Raw genomic sequence first — 16,363 nt, forward strand, 5'->3', positions numbered from 1 at the left:
CTCCTGAAAGTGACTAGAATTTTACATTTGTTTCAATAATTTTGTTGTTGGATTACTAAAATGTAGAGTACACTTTCCTTTTACTCGAATTAAACAAGTTATTTCTTAAAATCACTCCAAAATAAAATTAAAGTAATCTACATTTAGCAATCCAACAAAAAAAAAATTATGAAACAAATGTAAAATTCAAGTCACTTTCAGGAGGAATATCAAAACATTGTACAACCTTGAGTTTAGCAGTCCAACATATAATCATTTTACAGTAAAATTAGTGCAATTTGAGTAACACTAAATGTTTTTCTAACAGGAATAACTAAAACTTGTGCATTCTTAATCAATTATCAGTAACACACAATCTCCCTCCACCTCTCCTCCTCTCTCCCTCCTCATCTTACAGTAACAGTGCAATTCGAGCAACAGTTAACTTTTTCTAACAGGAATTGCAATCTGAATTAAATCTCAGTGGGGCAAGGAATATAATTGAAACGATTTACAGATTGTAACGGTCACACAGTTTACGCCATTTTCTCACTCATAGATGGCCGTTAAAGTAAACAGAAAATATAAAACAGCCAAATAACAAAATTAGATGACGCATGGTGTAAAGTTACGTTAGCAGCAGCATTTAGAAAATATATTTTAAGTGACTACTACTATCAGAAACATGTGTTGTAATAATATATCATGTTTGGGTGCAACAATCCAGTTAGCCCACGGTTCAATACATACCTCTGTTTTTTAACCACGGTTTGGTTTGTTTTTGATGGCTTGGCACATCAGATTGTTTTTTGTTATTCTATGCTTAGGGGACAAGAACAGTAAGAGGTTAAGGAAAAACCTCTATACTTTTATTGCAATACTTTATTTTACTTAAAAGCAAAATTCCACTTGTACACATTCCTAGTGTATTGTATAATTTCTTCCTCTGTGGAGGGCACAGGATTCTGTACTAGACCTGGTGTATCAAAGAGAATGATCCGATCCTTTAGTATAATTACATCTATCATGCCGCTTTGTGGTCCGTTCTGCATAACGCGGAGGCTAATTTTTTCTTTTCGCGGACCAAACGTCATTTTTTTGTGTCTCTCAGAACCATTTGGCTATGTATCCTGGAAGGAATCAGCGAGGGATTGTTGCTTTTTGGATGCCTGTATTACCTGCCCTGCTATCCTGCTTTCAGATGCAGATGTGCAATCATGTTGGAAGTCTTTCCATTGGAGTAGGCAACATACTCAACGGCAAAACCGAAATGTCATCACACCACATATTTGAAAGACGGTGGTGCTTCCTCGCCTTAACAAGCGCTCCGGGATGTTTTCGCTTCAAGTGTTCGTTCATGGCAGTTGTACTGCTGTGATAAGCCATTTCCAATTTGCATAGCTTATACAGTACCACATCGTTGCGTCTCTGGTTAAAATACTCCCACGATGACCATGGGCGAGTTATTTTGTTGTTCGGGGAATCCATGCTTAAACCGGGTGCTGCCATTTTATTTATTCCATTTCGACACACCGACGCATGTTATGCAAATTGACGTATTTCTGTAATCTGTAGCAATTCACATTGCTAATCGATATCAATAGCAATTCACATACCAAACAGTGCAGCAGCAGTGTATACAAAATGTATCAAACACTGGTTGGTCATTCACAAATTAAATGTGATGCTAAAACACTGTGCAAAAGATAGAAGTGTCAAAATCAGTTAAGCTGAAAATTCTGCGATAGAGCAGACCGAAAGCACGTTTTGACAACACTGTAGAGAAGAATCACAAAACTGTCACTCTGCTCTTATTTGGATATTATTTTATCATGAATAGAAAAACATGAAACTTTTTAAAAAGCAATGCAGTGGATGGAACCATACATGGAGGCATCTGCGCTAGGGAAGCTTATTGTTCAACTCTACAAATGATCTGAGATCAGTTTAGTGGGCTCTGTCCTGATGGTTAAGATTAGATTTGGGTAGATAAGTAACAACTTAGATTAGCATGAAATAGCAACCTCTTCCAAAAGGAGTGTCCTAGTTGGTCAAACACCATAACACACTCCCTGGCATGCATGTGCCTTGCACAGAATCAGAGTCCTTGAACATCTTTACAAATGAAACCTAAACACCAAAACCACAATAGCCTTCAGAGTAAATCCCAAAGTATATTTCTGCATCTGCGTACAGGATGAGTGACTGTCACTGAATGCATGCAACATGATCTTTCTAATCAAGCATAGTTTAAATGAGAATGTGCACACACCTGCAGTTATTTGAACTAATTTGTGTATCTACACAATTGAGCTTTTGCTGTCACGAAGAAGCACTAAAAAGATGTAATCTTCTGTAAACATCAGGAGACGAAGGTAAAAAAACAACAGTAGATGTTGCATAACAAGAGTGCAATACTTGCATTTGTATGACTCAAGTCTGAAGGAATATAAAAAGACTGTGGGTCTAAACTCCTGAAGAGAAATAGTAGTATCTATTGGTCTATTTACACTTGGCCACTTCATGCGTTTTCACTAATCGGATAGCGATCAGATCATGAAAAGACCAGGTGTAATGTCCTCCGAAACGCATTTGAGACAGATTGCAATCTGATTGCTCAAACCATTTCAGAAGGTGGTATGAGACGCATCCCATTCATAACTCGGTCAAGTATAAATGCATCTGGCTGTTCGCGACACATATGTAAACTTTACTCCACCCAAACAGTGCTACGTCAGTGTATTTGCATAGGGCTGGCGTCGCGCAATACATCACAACAAAATAAGACACTGTTGTGTAATAAGTATGCTGTTGGAAAGACAGTAGTTTTTTTCTTAATTTAATTGATGCAGATAGCTGAAAAAACGGAAACTAAACACTGGCAATGAACGCATGACACATCATGCCTACAAGAAGCACAGAAAATACTGTGCGTGCACACAAACAGAAACACGCGCACTGTTCAAAGTCAGTTGGAATCAAATAATAAAATTACATTTTTTAAATTTTCAGCTCAGCATCAGCAATCCCGGAAGGGAACTCTGTATTATTTGCAAATAGCGTGGGAATTGAAGATCCCGTGAGAGACAAATTGATATAGCCAAGTATAAATGGAATTTGTTGTTATTCAATCAGATACTAATCCAATCAGTAAAAAATGCATGAAGTGACCAAGTGCAGGGCCGCCATCAGGATTTATGGACATAAATCCCCCCATCCCAATGTGTGCGACAGACTTTGACTGTGCGGAGTGCATGTACGCTGCTTGTACCTGCTCATTGCCAACCTGAATATAAAAAAAAACAAATATTCTAATAGAGAGCATTTTCTTACTCTTAATAATTTTTTTGAAGAGAATAACCCCGGAAGAGAATTAGCCTAGCATTTTCATTCCCTCAGTATTCTTCTATACATTTATATAATGGCGGTTTTTAATTTATAAGTAAGATCTGTGGTAAACATACTTGAACATTTAGTTCTACAACAATATGAATAAGATAAATTTTTTTATGTTGCTAACAAGTTGTTAGATCTAAAACTATTACTGTTTTCCAATACGTCAGACATGTTTACTCACATATATGTATTTTTTTTGTAGTCCTTGTCTAGCGACTTGTTATGCCTAGTGTACACTACAGGACTTAAGCTCATATTATACTTTGATGTTTTGAATTGGCAATGAAAAGTCTCAAATCTCACGACAAATAGTCTTGTTGTGTGTGCGCACTCCTACGACACGCCCTGACTCGTCCCAGATGTCAAGATGGATTTAAAAACTCGAACTCAAAATCTAGATGTCTTGTCATCATGTATGAGCACTGTTCCAATGAGCGAGAGACCGGTTGTGACCAACAGCCAATGAAATTGTGAGAGAAGTGGGAGATAGTGGGAAGCGGGAGCTTGTAAATAATACAACTTCAACACAAGTTGAATGCAACAAGAGGAGACACTTGTCGAGCACTGGCAGGAGCATGTCCTGTCGTGCATCTAGTTGCACAAGATAGAATAAATAGGATAATATGAGAAATGTTGCTCAAAATGCACTTGCATTAAAGTGAAATATTCATCCGCTATGACATGCAGTACATGTTTGCAAACTTTACATCAAGTTTTGTTTACTGAGACTCCTTTGTTGATATTGCTATGATATCATAAAATACAAAATTAACTAAATTAGCTAAAATAATCTGCTTTAACGTTTATTTGTTACTCTACAAATGCATGCATTCATCAGCATGCATAACTTATAACAAACAAACAACTGCATCAATGCAGAATGTAAAGATAAAATTGGCTTTACTTCCAACTATATAGAGACGCACCAATGTGTAGCACAAACATGGGTATCATCATATAAAAGCAATTATCTCCATTATTGAACATTGGCCAATTGTTTTAAAACAGTCAGTTATCAGAAGTTCTGTATTTTTAAATGATCAGCCGATAAATTTTCCCATTTGGCTGATTAGTTTCTCAAGCCTCAAGGACACAGAGAATTGCCTGCATGCATGCATGAAAGGAACATTCTTGAGACATGTAAACAAAAACAGTTTGTGTTATTGTTATGTGCCATTGTGTTACCACAATAAAGAACAATGTGCATCAATGACTTTTTTTTTTTTTAAAGAGTCCCGCATATCAGAGCCATGACAGACACACAAGACCTTGTGATGTTTAAAGTGCTCACGTTTCATTCCGTCTCTCTCGGTCTCTCTCTCGCTCTCTCCCTAACAGTTCCCTGTAACTTTCAACTGTCTTGTCCAAAGATGAAAAACAAATACTAATTAGACTTTTATCATACACCATCTGCAAATATGTGGAAATCTTGTTTAAACAGATGTAATTTACAAATCGCTTATACATCATCCACTGAAGAGCAAAAATATGCCTGGATCAAAACCGAGTCCCTCTAATCATGAATGTTGTGTGGGTCGAATCTGGGTCGTGTAAACTGGAAGCAGTTCGAAGACTGCTGGTCTCGCTGGATCCGCACGAGAGTGAGAGAGCAACTTCAAAGTAAAAGTGCTTCATGTGTGCTATAAGTAATGTCATATTCACTGTGTGTACAATTAGTTTGATTATGTCTTTTTGTGAGAAAATGTGATTTCTAATGCACACATACAGTCCATGGTTGCTGGCAGGGGCGTCGCTAGATCCCTTTTACTGGGGTACGTGCCCCAGTAAAATCTCAAGTTTTAACAATTTCATTATTTGTCAGTGCATTCCATTTAGATTGATAATCCCAGAAAAAGAAACGCAACGCAGTAACCCACCCAATAAATGCTTGTAAAAGCAACGCAGTTTAACTGAAAACACAAATCTGATGCATGCACACAGAAATCCATGTTCGTGAGGAGCACGCCTGTGCCCTTGCTATAACCTAAGTCACACACACACAAGTCCAGGGGCCGGTTGCACCAATTATACGTACGTTACAACTTAGCCTATTTGTGGCATAGTGTGCTATAAGTCACTACATACACACTACTAAATATTTCAGCATTGCACCATTAAACTTAGAAGATTAAACCAAGAAGATTAAACCAATAAAAGGTAGAACGTAACCCTACTTATAAACGAAATATTTACGGAAGCTATTTATTAAATCTACCGACCAGGAGTAATGGTTGGAATAAAAAAAGCAGACTCATTTAAATGACATCAATCTGCTCATGTCTTGTGTGATGGTCATCAATTATTTCGACATATTTGATGTTGGCATTTACACTCGTAAAAAAAAAAACCATACTTTTAAGCGGCTCTTCAGCATGAAACAGTTCAAATGGTGCAATTTTCAAAGTGCGTCTTCTGGTGTCAAGTGTCAACATATACAAAATATAGAAGATTTTTTCAGATATTTTTCCAGCCGGTTGTATTAGCATTTATTTATCACCCCTTATTTATTTTAGATACAGTTCCTATATATTGATATTTACACAGGGCAAATATACTATTTATAAATGTCATATTATGCGACTATGCATTACTTTATGGAGAGTTTATGACCTACTAGTTAAGTCTTGCCTTAAGAACTTAAGTTACAAACTAACTAGTAAGCCCATAGTGTGAACGCCAGTCAGAATTGAGGTAGGGTATGAAAACATGATGAAACTAAAGTATGTTTCTAAATAATACAGATTATTTTATTTTGACTAGGCTCCAGTTGATGGACATCAGAAAATTATTTGGACAAATCAGGGACAGGAAAGCAGAAAGGAGGAAAGACTAGTGGGATAATCAAGTGAAGTTTGTATAGTGTATTATGTTGCACACTTCTTGCACGCAGCAAAAAGCAATGTGAGTAATGGGGGGGGTCTGTGCCCCAGTAGAGCTTTATGTCAACAATGCCCCTGGCTGCTGGACTACTGTGTGTGCACTGTTATTTCCTTCTTAATGTATTTAAAAAAATATGTGCAAACAAATGAGTAAAACGAGATGACTAAACAGCAACCAGGAGAAATTTCTAAAAAAAATAAAATAATAAAAAATCTGTATAGAATTAATTTTTTTCAAAGGTAAAGGTTTTGGGTGCTATATCAGTTTTATACAGCCTATCTGCCCCCCGATCTCTGGATATTAGCATCAGCTATTAAAAAAAATACATTGGACACCAGTTAATGTTAAGGATAGTTAATAATGTGTTTTTATGTTGAAGTTCGAACATGTGAATGGCAAGATCTTCACACTTTGCTTGTTTTGTGAGATTCGATACACCCTGATCCATAACTGTTCTAGGAAGACAATATGTCAAAGAATTCAAAATTCTGAACAATTGATAAAGAAAAAAATAAAATATCGGCAATGCTGACGAAGGTCGTGGCTGACTTGGAGAATCTTGCTGCAATACGTCAATCACGGCCATGGAGACAAAATTCACTGAAATGGCGGATGTTGAGAAATTGATTGATTATCTGGAGTAATCAGAGAGGGAATTAGCTGCTAATCCGCTAGCGACCAAGGTGGAACTGAAGAGCATCTAGGAAAAGTGTAACCGGTGGAATAACATCTGAATTGTTGAAATATAGTGGAATTTCTAGACGGGCTCTGTCCGAATCGGCTTGACATAACAGGCAATAAGCAGGAAATCGAGCAAGCTCACAGGGTCCCAGCTCAGCGATCCGCTGAGGGAGACGGGCCCTGATCAATTCTGGCCAAATTACTGAGATTATCTGATAAAGATTTTGTGTTACGTAAGGCAAGGAGTAAAGGAAGTCTTTCTTGGAAATCTTCTGTTGTGTAATTCTGTTTTACAAAATTTTTTATCACCAAACTTGAGCAATCCGACGGCAAAGTTGGACGTGGCTTGGGAGGCACTTAAGGCAGTTCTTAAGAGGTCGGATCAAACAGTATGCCTCATTTATCAAAAAATCCAAAGCACGAGAACTCATGGAGTTGGAAGGGAATATTAATAAGTGCTGAGGCAGAGCCGAAGCACCAAATGTCATCCGATGGCCTCAGAGAATTGACCCGATTGAAATACAGATATAATACTATTTTGCCATTGATATTAACAATGCTTTTGGGGCTGCTGTGGCTCACGTCGTAGAGCGGGTTGTCCACTACTTGCAGGATTGGTGGTTCGATTCCCTGCTCACACGACTTCACATGATGAAGTGTCCTTGGCCAGTACACTGAGCCCCAAGTTGCTCCCAATGGCAGGTTAGCACCTTGCATGGCAGCTCTGCCATCATTGGTGTGTAAATGGGTGAATGAGATGCAGTGTAAAACGCTTTGAATACCGCTATGGTTAAAAACTTTATAAGCGCAGACCATTTACCAATGCTTTTAAAGAATTCTATATTGATCTCTATAGATCCACGTCTTCATCTACTGATGAAGATATTAGAAACCGTGGAACCATTAGAACTCCCTAAACTGACAAATGAACAAAATATTCTCTTCATTCCGAAGTAACCTGGGAGGAGCTTGGCGAGTTAATTAAAGTCTTGCCTACAGGCAAGGCTCCAGGGCCAGATGGCTTTGCCGCGGAGTTGTTTAGATCTAATGCTATAGAACTGGCTCCACTTTTGCTAGAAGTTTACAGAATCATTAAAGAATGGAAAGCTTCCACCAACCATGACCCAAGCCCAGATCAGTCTGAATCTTAAAAAAGGACAAAGATCCAAGCGAGTGTAAGAGTTACAGTCCAATTTCCCTGATCCAGTTAGATTTTAAAATATTGTGAAAAATGTTGGCTAACCAATTAAGTTATGACATCTTTTATACATATCAGGGTTTTTCCTGAATAGAGTATTACTAGGCGGCTGCCTCAGTCAAATTTTTTGCCGCTAACACTAACAAGAATTGCACTCGGTGGATTGTCATTTGTAACTGCAAATCTCAGTGATGATAATAAAAAAATTCTGTTGTCGAATAGTCACTTGATGTCATTTAACTTAACAAGATCATATAAAACTAAAATGATGACAAGCAAGTCAAGAGGAGCGCTGCAACTCGAGTGTTTGATAGAAACACAGATCACAGCTTGCCGATATATCTTTATTTCATCCTTAATTAAAGTTCACATAATGTAAATGCATGACATGTAAATAAGCACAAACTCCAAAACTGTCATTCTCTGTGAGCAGCTTCAACCAGTCATGGAAGTGCACCAATCTGAGTGAGAGTCGAGTCCGGGAGAGATTTAAAGTTCCGCCAGCTGATGCACACTCCAAAATGGAGACGCTCGTCTCTCACCCCCGCTGTCTACAGCTTGCAACAAGTTGCATCATTGATGAGATCATCATGATAAGATCAATCTTATGTGAAAAATAACACTAAATTACAACAACAATAAAATGTTGTGTGTGTGATATATATATATATATATATATATATATATATATATATATATATATATATATATATATATATATATATATATATATATATATATATAGATTTTGGATAGACAAGATTGACAAATGCTTATTAATAATACTCTTATGGCTAAAAATGTCAACCAATTTCATTGACTAAAACTAGATTAAAATGCCCAGACTTTGTCAACTAAAATTGATAAAAAAAATAAAATTGGATGAGGTTGACTAAATATGATAAAAACTAAAAATGACATTTGACACAGGACAAAGACTAAATTAAAAAACAGCTGGCAAAACTAACATTAGCATTCAATTGCCAGGTCATTATTATTGCATTAATGCAAATCCAAAGTTTACGTGTTTTTAACTGCACTTTTTTTTATCAGTATGGTACCACCTCCGCTTCATTTTGAGACAGGAAAAACCCTGTATATAGATCAAGTGGGGTTTTTCAGGGCCACAGATATTCTGATAACGTTAGGCATTTCATTAAAATCATATGGTCAGTGGGGAATGATCAGTCTCCGGTCGCTGCCATCTCACTTCATGCCAAAAAGGCGTTTGATATGGTAGAATGGGATAATCTTTTTAAGATTTTGGAAATTTATGGGTATGGTAATACTTTTATTGAATTGATTAAGTTACTTTATAGACACCCGGTGCGGCGGTACAAAAAATTTATTAATTTCAGATTACTTTACTACTGGATAGGGGCACCCAGCAGGGTTGCCCTCTTTCCCCATTATTGTTCTGTCATGCCCTGGAACAATTAGGAGCATAAGTAAAGAGGATGATTTTCCAGGGGTGATGGGGGGAGGTGTGGCGCATAAGATTTTGCTTTACACAGATGATATTTTACTATTTGTCTCCGACCCTTCTAGATTTATGCCTTGCCTCCACAGATTGATTAATTCCTTTTCTAAATACTCGAGATACAGAGTTAATTGGTCTAAATCCGAAGCTTTGGCTCTGAAATTGTACTGCCCGATAACGGCTTTTCACCCTGGTGCCTTTCAGTGGCCCAAACAGGGCATTAAGTATTTGGGTATTTTATTCACAGCAAATTTGTGTGATTTGGTTAGAGGTAAGTTTGACCCTTTAATAAAATGGTTTGAGCGATGTTGGCAAGTGAGCTTCATTACATTTATCGATGATAATTGTATTCCAAAATTCAACAACCTGCTACAGTCTCTCCATAGAGATATCTCTCTCTTATTTCAAGCAATTTGATAACATAGCGAAGTCCTTCATTTGGAATGGTAAACATCCCTGAATCATTTCAGTAAGCTGCATAGGCAGGTTGACAAAAGTGTGCTAGGCCTACCAAAGATATAGTTTTATTATTATGCATTCAGTCTCAGACATTTGGCTCATTGGTCACTTTTTTACATTGATTCTATTGGACCCCCTATAGAATGTATAGGTTTGGTCTTAAAGACGCACCCACATGCTGGTGATGCCAATAAGAGGATGGAGACATAACCCATGTATTTTGGTGGTGTGTTAATCTCCAGGACTCTGTACTCTGGGCGATGAGACGGTCATCAATGTAGAGAACAGACACAAAGAGTTGGGTCCTAACCAGTGTCATAATCACCAGAAAGATAGTTTTAAGGGGATGAGGTCGGCTGGAGCGCCCTCATTTCAAAAGTGGTGCTTGGAGATGGGGAGGGTGGCAGCCTTTGAAGAAGGGTGATTTAGAAGACTGGGGAAACTAGACTTGTTTGTGGGGAAATGGGGTGGATATCTGGCTTTCTGGAGGGCTCTCAGTGAGGGGCAGAGAGAGGTGTAGTTGTCAATATGTGTGATTATTATATTTTGTGTGTGTGTATCTATAATCATGTATGACCACTGGGATGTTGTTGGGGGCCAGGGTAGGGTTGGAGATAAGGAGGGTGAGGGGTAATAGTGGGGGTTATTTGTTGATTCTGTGTATATTTTTTGTTTTTCTGTGTTTAATATGTGAAAAAAAAAAATTGTTAATCAGAAAGAATAATGTGCTTTTTGCTTAATAAATGAGAATAGTTGAAAGATTGTTTTTCATTTATGTCTTTCATAGAAAATAAAGTTTTTTGTTTTTTTCAAAGTTGCATGGTAAATTAGCAATGATTTGAAAAAAGATATTGCATGAAAGAGCTATCGGCTTCTGCAAATGTTCTAAATAATCGTATTTTATTATGGACACAAATTTTGTATCAATGCATCCATACTAGTGTTGTCACGGTACCTACATTTCAGTAGTCGGTACAGACACCAGTGAAATTTCATGGTTCGATACAAATTTTGATACCACAACAAAAATATGCTTATTTGATAATGTGCTATTGAACACACCAATTTAGTTATTTTTAATAACTTAATTATTTTTATAATTATAGTTTAATAATGTATTATTTTCCAGAACTCCATGCTTTAAAGTTTAATTTAATCGTCAAAATGGTGTCTAATCAATAAATTCTTAAAACTTTTAAAAAGTGAAAATTAGAACTTTTCAATATGTCATTGCATTTTTTATTTTTTTGGCCAAAATTGTATTCAACAGCAGACTTGCTGGTGATATATTACTTAATTAAGATCACTACAGGTCCTTCTCAAAAAATTAGCATATTGTGATAAAGGTCATTATTTTCCATAATGTAATGATAAAAATTAAACTTTCATATATTTTAGATTCATTGCACACCAACTGAAATATTTCAGGTCTTTTATTGTTTTAATACTGATGATTTTGGCATACAGCTCATGAAAAGCCAAAATTCCTATCTCAAAAAATTAGCATATTTCATCCGACCAATAAAAGAAGTGTTTTTAATACAAAAAAAAAAATCAACCTTCAAATAATTATGTTCAGTTATGCACTCAATACTTGGTCGGGAATCCTTTTGCAGAAATGACTGCTTCAATGCGGCGTGGCATGGAGGCAATCAGCCTGTGGCACTGCTGAGGTGTTATGGAGGCCCAGGATGCTTCGATAGCGGCCTTAAGCTCATCCAGAGTGTTGGGTCTTGCGTCTCTCAACTTTCTCTTCACAATATCCCACAGATTCTCTATGGGGTTCAGGTCAGGAGAGTTGGCAGGCCAATTGAGCACAGTAATACCATGGTCAGTAAACCATTTGCCAGTGGTTTTGGCACTGTGAGCAGGTGCCAGGTCGTGCTGAAAAATGAAATCTTCATCTCCATAAAGCTTTTCAGCAGATGGAAGCATGAAGTTCTCCAAAATCTCCTGATAGCTAACTGCATTGACCCTGCCCTTGATAAAACACAGTGGACCAACACCAGCAGCTGACATGGCACCCCAGACCATCACTGACTGTGGGTACTTGACACTGGACTTCAGGCATTTTGGCATTTCCTTCTCCCCAGTCTTCCTCCAGACTCTGGCACCTTGATTTCGGAATGACATGCAAAATTTGCTTTCATCCGAAAAAAGTACTTTGGACCACTGAGCAACAGTCCAGTGCTGCTTCTCTGTAGCCACTGGTTCAAAAGTGGCTTGACCTGGTGAATGCAGCACCTGTAGCCCATTTCCTGCACACGCCTGTGCAAGGTGGCTCTGGATGTTTCTACTCCAGACTCAGTCCACTGCTTCCGCAGGTCCCCCAAGGTCTGGAATCGGTCCTTCTCCACAATCTTCCTCAGAGTCCGGTCACCTCTTCTCGTTGTGCAGCGTTTTTTGCCACACTTTTTCCTTCCCACAGACTTCCCACTGAGGTGCCTTGATACAGCACTCTGGGAACAGCCTATTTGTTCAGAAATTTCTTTCTGTGTCTTACCCTCTTGCTTGAGGGTGTCAATGATGGCCTTCTGGACAGCAGTCAGGTCTGCAGTCTTACCCATGATTGCGGTTTTGAGTAATGAAACAGGCTGGCAGTTTTTAAAAGCCTCAGGAATCTTTTGCAGGTGTTTAGTGTTAATTAGTTGATTCAGATGATTAGGTTAATAGCTCGTTTAGAGACCCTTTTCATGATATGCTAATTTTTTGAGATTTTTGGGTTTTCATGAGCTGTATGCCAAAATCATCAGTATTAAAACAATAAAAGACCTGAAATATTTCAGTTGGTGTGCAATGAATCTAAAATATATGAAAGTTTAATTTTTATCATTACATTATGGAAAATAATGAACTTTATCACAATATGCTAATTTTTTGAGAAGGACCTGTATTATTATTATTGTTGTCGATACATTGAATATTACATTTTACTATACAGTTTTAATATACTTCTGACACAATTGCATCAATTTCAGGCATCCACATTTTATTTTGAATTGTGCTTTTATTATGATATTTTTTTGCCAGAAGCTTCACTTTTCTGGATAAACAGTTTGGGACATGGCCCAGTGTGATCAATGAAGACTTAAGTCATGTCTGAATTCTCATCTCTACGCACTGGCCAAATGAAATGTAGGACAGTTTTGAAGTGTTTGTATTTTAGACTACTGATGTTTGCGTATGTGGTAATTTTGAAATGCTATGTTTTAAATTGTATTACTGTGAAGCACTTTGGTCAACTCTGTTATTTTAAATTATATTTAAATAAAGTTGAGTTGAGATTAAAGCACAAATGCTGTGATTTAATTATATAAATATATAGTCTACATGTAATATGCACTTCAAAGTAGCTTAGTGCTCTGCTTTGTCATCAATGTCTGTGGAGTTTCCAGTGTACGAATGGTCAGATTTATACATTGAAGTACGCTGCTCATTACCCCATAGATGTAAAAGATGTGGAAAAGATCCAAAGGGTGGCTAAATTTCACCAGGCTCGATGTCAACAGCGTGCGATGCTATTTTTCTTGTTAAACTGTATTTATCCTTAGGGATGGCTGAATTAACAGTTTAGCTGTCTTGTTTTGTTTAGTTTTTCCTCTTCACATTAATGTAATTGCCTCTGACACTGCTGACCCTGGCAGGAGGAGACCAGAAGGCTCAGGAGATGAGTCTTTGAGTCTGTAAAAAGTCAAAAACTGAAAAAATAAAACCAAAGTTTTTTGAGGTAATGTTTGTAATCTTGTTAAAACAAATTTCATAAAATTGATAATCAAATTTTTTGGAACGCTACCCAACACTATTAATAAATAACAGTAGGACATGTCACGATTTTCATTTGATTAATTGTCCATTTCAGCGTAAAAGGACAAACAGAGCACACATTCAACATAAACCTGAGCATTTTAAAGCTGTCATGTGTCAGTCATACTGTGCGCTGGTACCGGATAGAGTCGGTGCTCGGTACAACCGGTACGGCAGAAACACTTGTACCGTTACATCTTCTTTATTTACTATCGACTTGGTACCGAAGTAACAATAATTACAAACACATTTTTGTCAAGAGGGAATAGTAAACGTGGCAGCTTGCCCTCAAGTATTTTCTGGTGCTTGCTCGCTCACTAGAATTACTTTGCTGTGCTTGGCCACAGAGACAGCAGCACAACAATTACATGTCCTGTGTTCCACTCCACCGATTCAGCCAGCACATTAGGCAACTGTTATAAAAACCAACAACAATGAGAAATGGGGGAAAGACAATCTGGCACTCTTTAAACTGGCACAATGTATCTCTCCTGATGGCAGACATAATTAAGCTGCAAGTGGCTCTGCATAAAGAGCTGTGTTTTGGTGCAGGGTCAAGAGAGAGAGAGGGTTGTTTTATAATCAAAGGACAGAGGAAGATCCACAAGCACTGATCTTTAGAGTTTGAGATCAAAATGTAGCTCTAATGCAAATCAACCTGGGTCTGTCTGTCACACTAATAAATAGCACAAACTCTGAGCTGTAAGTGTGAATGACAATTTCTATTTTTTCTTTTTTATCCTCTGCTTAACTCTGCTGTTATTAACACATTCAAATGTAAGCCTCAATGTTTTGCCTAGGCAACGGCAGCATATTTAGTCAGTCTTGTTTCCCAGCAATCAAACTCTCTCCGTCTATACACTATAATGGATCTAGAATGTGCTACCTGAAGTGTATTTTCCAGGTGCTACCCAAAATCTAGATATGAACAAAGATGGCACTCACCGTCAAATAACGAGTTTAAAAGATACTGCACTACCGCAACTGTACCTTTCACCTCCTTCACACCCAATCACCAGGAAGAGTTGGTGACTGAAACTCATATTTTAAATGAAAATGACAAAGTTCTGGAAGGTACTAAACTCTTTTGAGAGTCTTATTTTGACCCCTGTGCACCAAGAGTGGAGACAGGTTTAGATATTTTGCATATGAATCAAATCGGTACAGGGCAATACACTTAAAAGGGAAATTATTGTATAATTTACAATATAGCATGATTACAAAGTGTTGATATCTGCCTTTAAGTTTCCTGCGCTTATCAACACTTTGTAATCATGCTATATTGTAAATAATATAGTATCTCTAGCAGATTTTACACATGTATACCTGTTGCAGACATGACTCGAAAAAAATAAGATGTTGTTTGAAAGTCTCTGGTACAAAATTATGTTATGTACAATGTATAAACCCTAAGGTTGATGATTACCATCTCATTAGTTGTAATAAGATGCAAAGGCCAGTAATCAATTTTTTAATAAGTTTTAAAATGCCTCTATATAGGTGTACAAGTTCAAACTTAGTCATATCCAGGCATCAATACATTTAGGACTAACACAAACTTAAATTGGTCTCGTTTCTAAGCATGACTTTGAGACTGCAATGGCTTCCAATGTATGCGCATGCAAACAAGGGTGAAGCCTACAAGTGACAAGCAGCAACTCGTAAGTGTACATGGTACCGCAGACTTAAATAATGATGATTTCTAACCATAAACTACATGCTATGGTAAAAACTCAACTAATGGCGTTAGCCAGCAAGCTACTATTAGCTCAAACGAGGAGAAACAACTTACCCAAAACCACACACAAAACCTACATAATTCTGCTTCTAATAAATGCATATACGTCCCAGGAGATGTAATGCTATAAAACATATCGTACAGAGGCACGGCAGAGAGAGTTAAGGGAAATTCCCATCAGCTGTGGCTTTCACCTTTGCATTGAATCTCGCGTTCGCCATCTTGAACACAGCGCTCAGCTCTCACTAGCTTGCGTGTAACACACCACAGACAGCCTTAAATACACATTTTAAACAATGCACTCACCTCATTTACACAGAGACACTCCGAGAAGTGCTGAGGGCGAGTTTGTGCGCTTAATATGTTCGTAAAATAAGTTCGTCGCTAGTGGGACTGCGCGAGTGTTGCAGCCACTCTTCCAATACAGGTTAGTTATTTGTCCTTACTGAGCCGTGAATATATATGCAAGTCTTTTTCTATATAATTCTGCATCAGAAATTAATATACGCCTTAAATATACCGGTTTCTATGGATTATATGCCCGGTGGGCGTGCATTGTATGTAGCTCTGGTGCACATGAGAAGACGGAGTGAAAGAGTTTTCCTCAAGCAAACAGGATGAAACGGTGTGACGTTCAAACTCTCCCCACAGACGGCCTTCACCCCACCCAAACCTATATCTCCTTATACTATTAAACACGAAATTTACAGGAGCATGGATATTTTGTTATAATCCTTTTGGGTTTTTT

General features: G+C 37.6%; 1 protein-coding gene across 8 annotated transcripts in view; it reads right to left on the reverse strand.

Annotated features, from left to right (window-relative positions):
• LOC127635135 (nuclear receptor corepressor 1-like) overlaps positions 1–16,216 on the reverse strand; it is a 119,103-nt gene extending 102,887 nt beyond the window's left edge. For all 8 annotated transcript variants that reach the window (XM_052114945.1, XM_052114981.1, XM_052114970.1 and 5 more), the window contains exon 1: positions 15,922–16,216. The gene's annotated coding sequence lies outside the window, so the exon portion shown is untranslated. The remainder of the gene's footprint in view (positions 1–15,921) is intronic.
• Between the last annotated feature and the right edge of the window lie 147 nt (positions 16,217–16,363).

This window comes from Xyrauchen texanus, chromosome 4 (assembly GCF_025860055.1).
Source record: "Xyrauchen texanus isolate HMW12.3.18 chromosome 4, RBS_HiC_50CHRs, whole genome shotgun sequence".
NCBI classification, from domain to species: Eukaryota; Metazoa; Chordata; class Actinopteri; order Cypriniformes; family Catostomidae; genus Xyrauchen; species Xyrauchen texanus.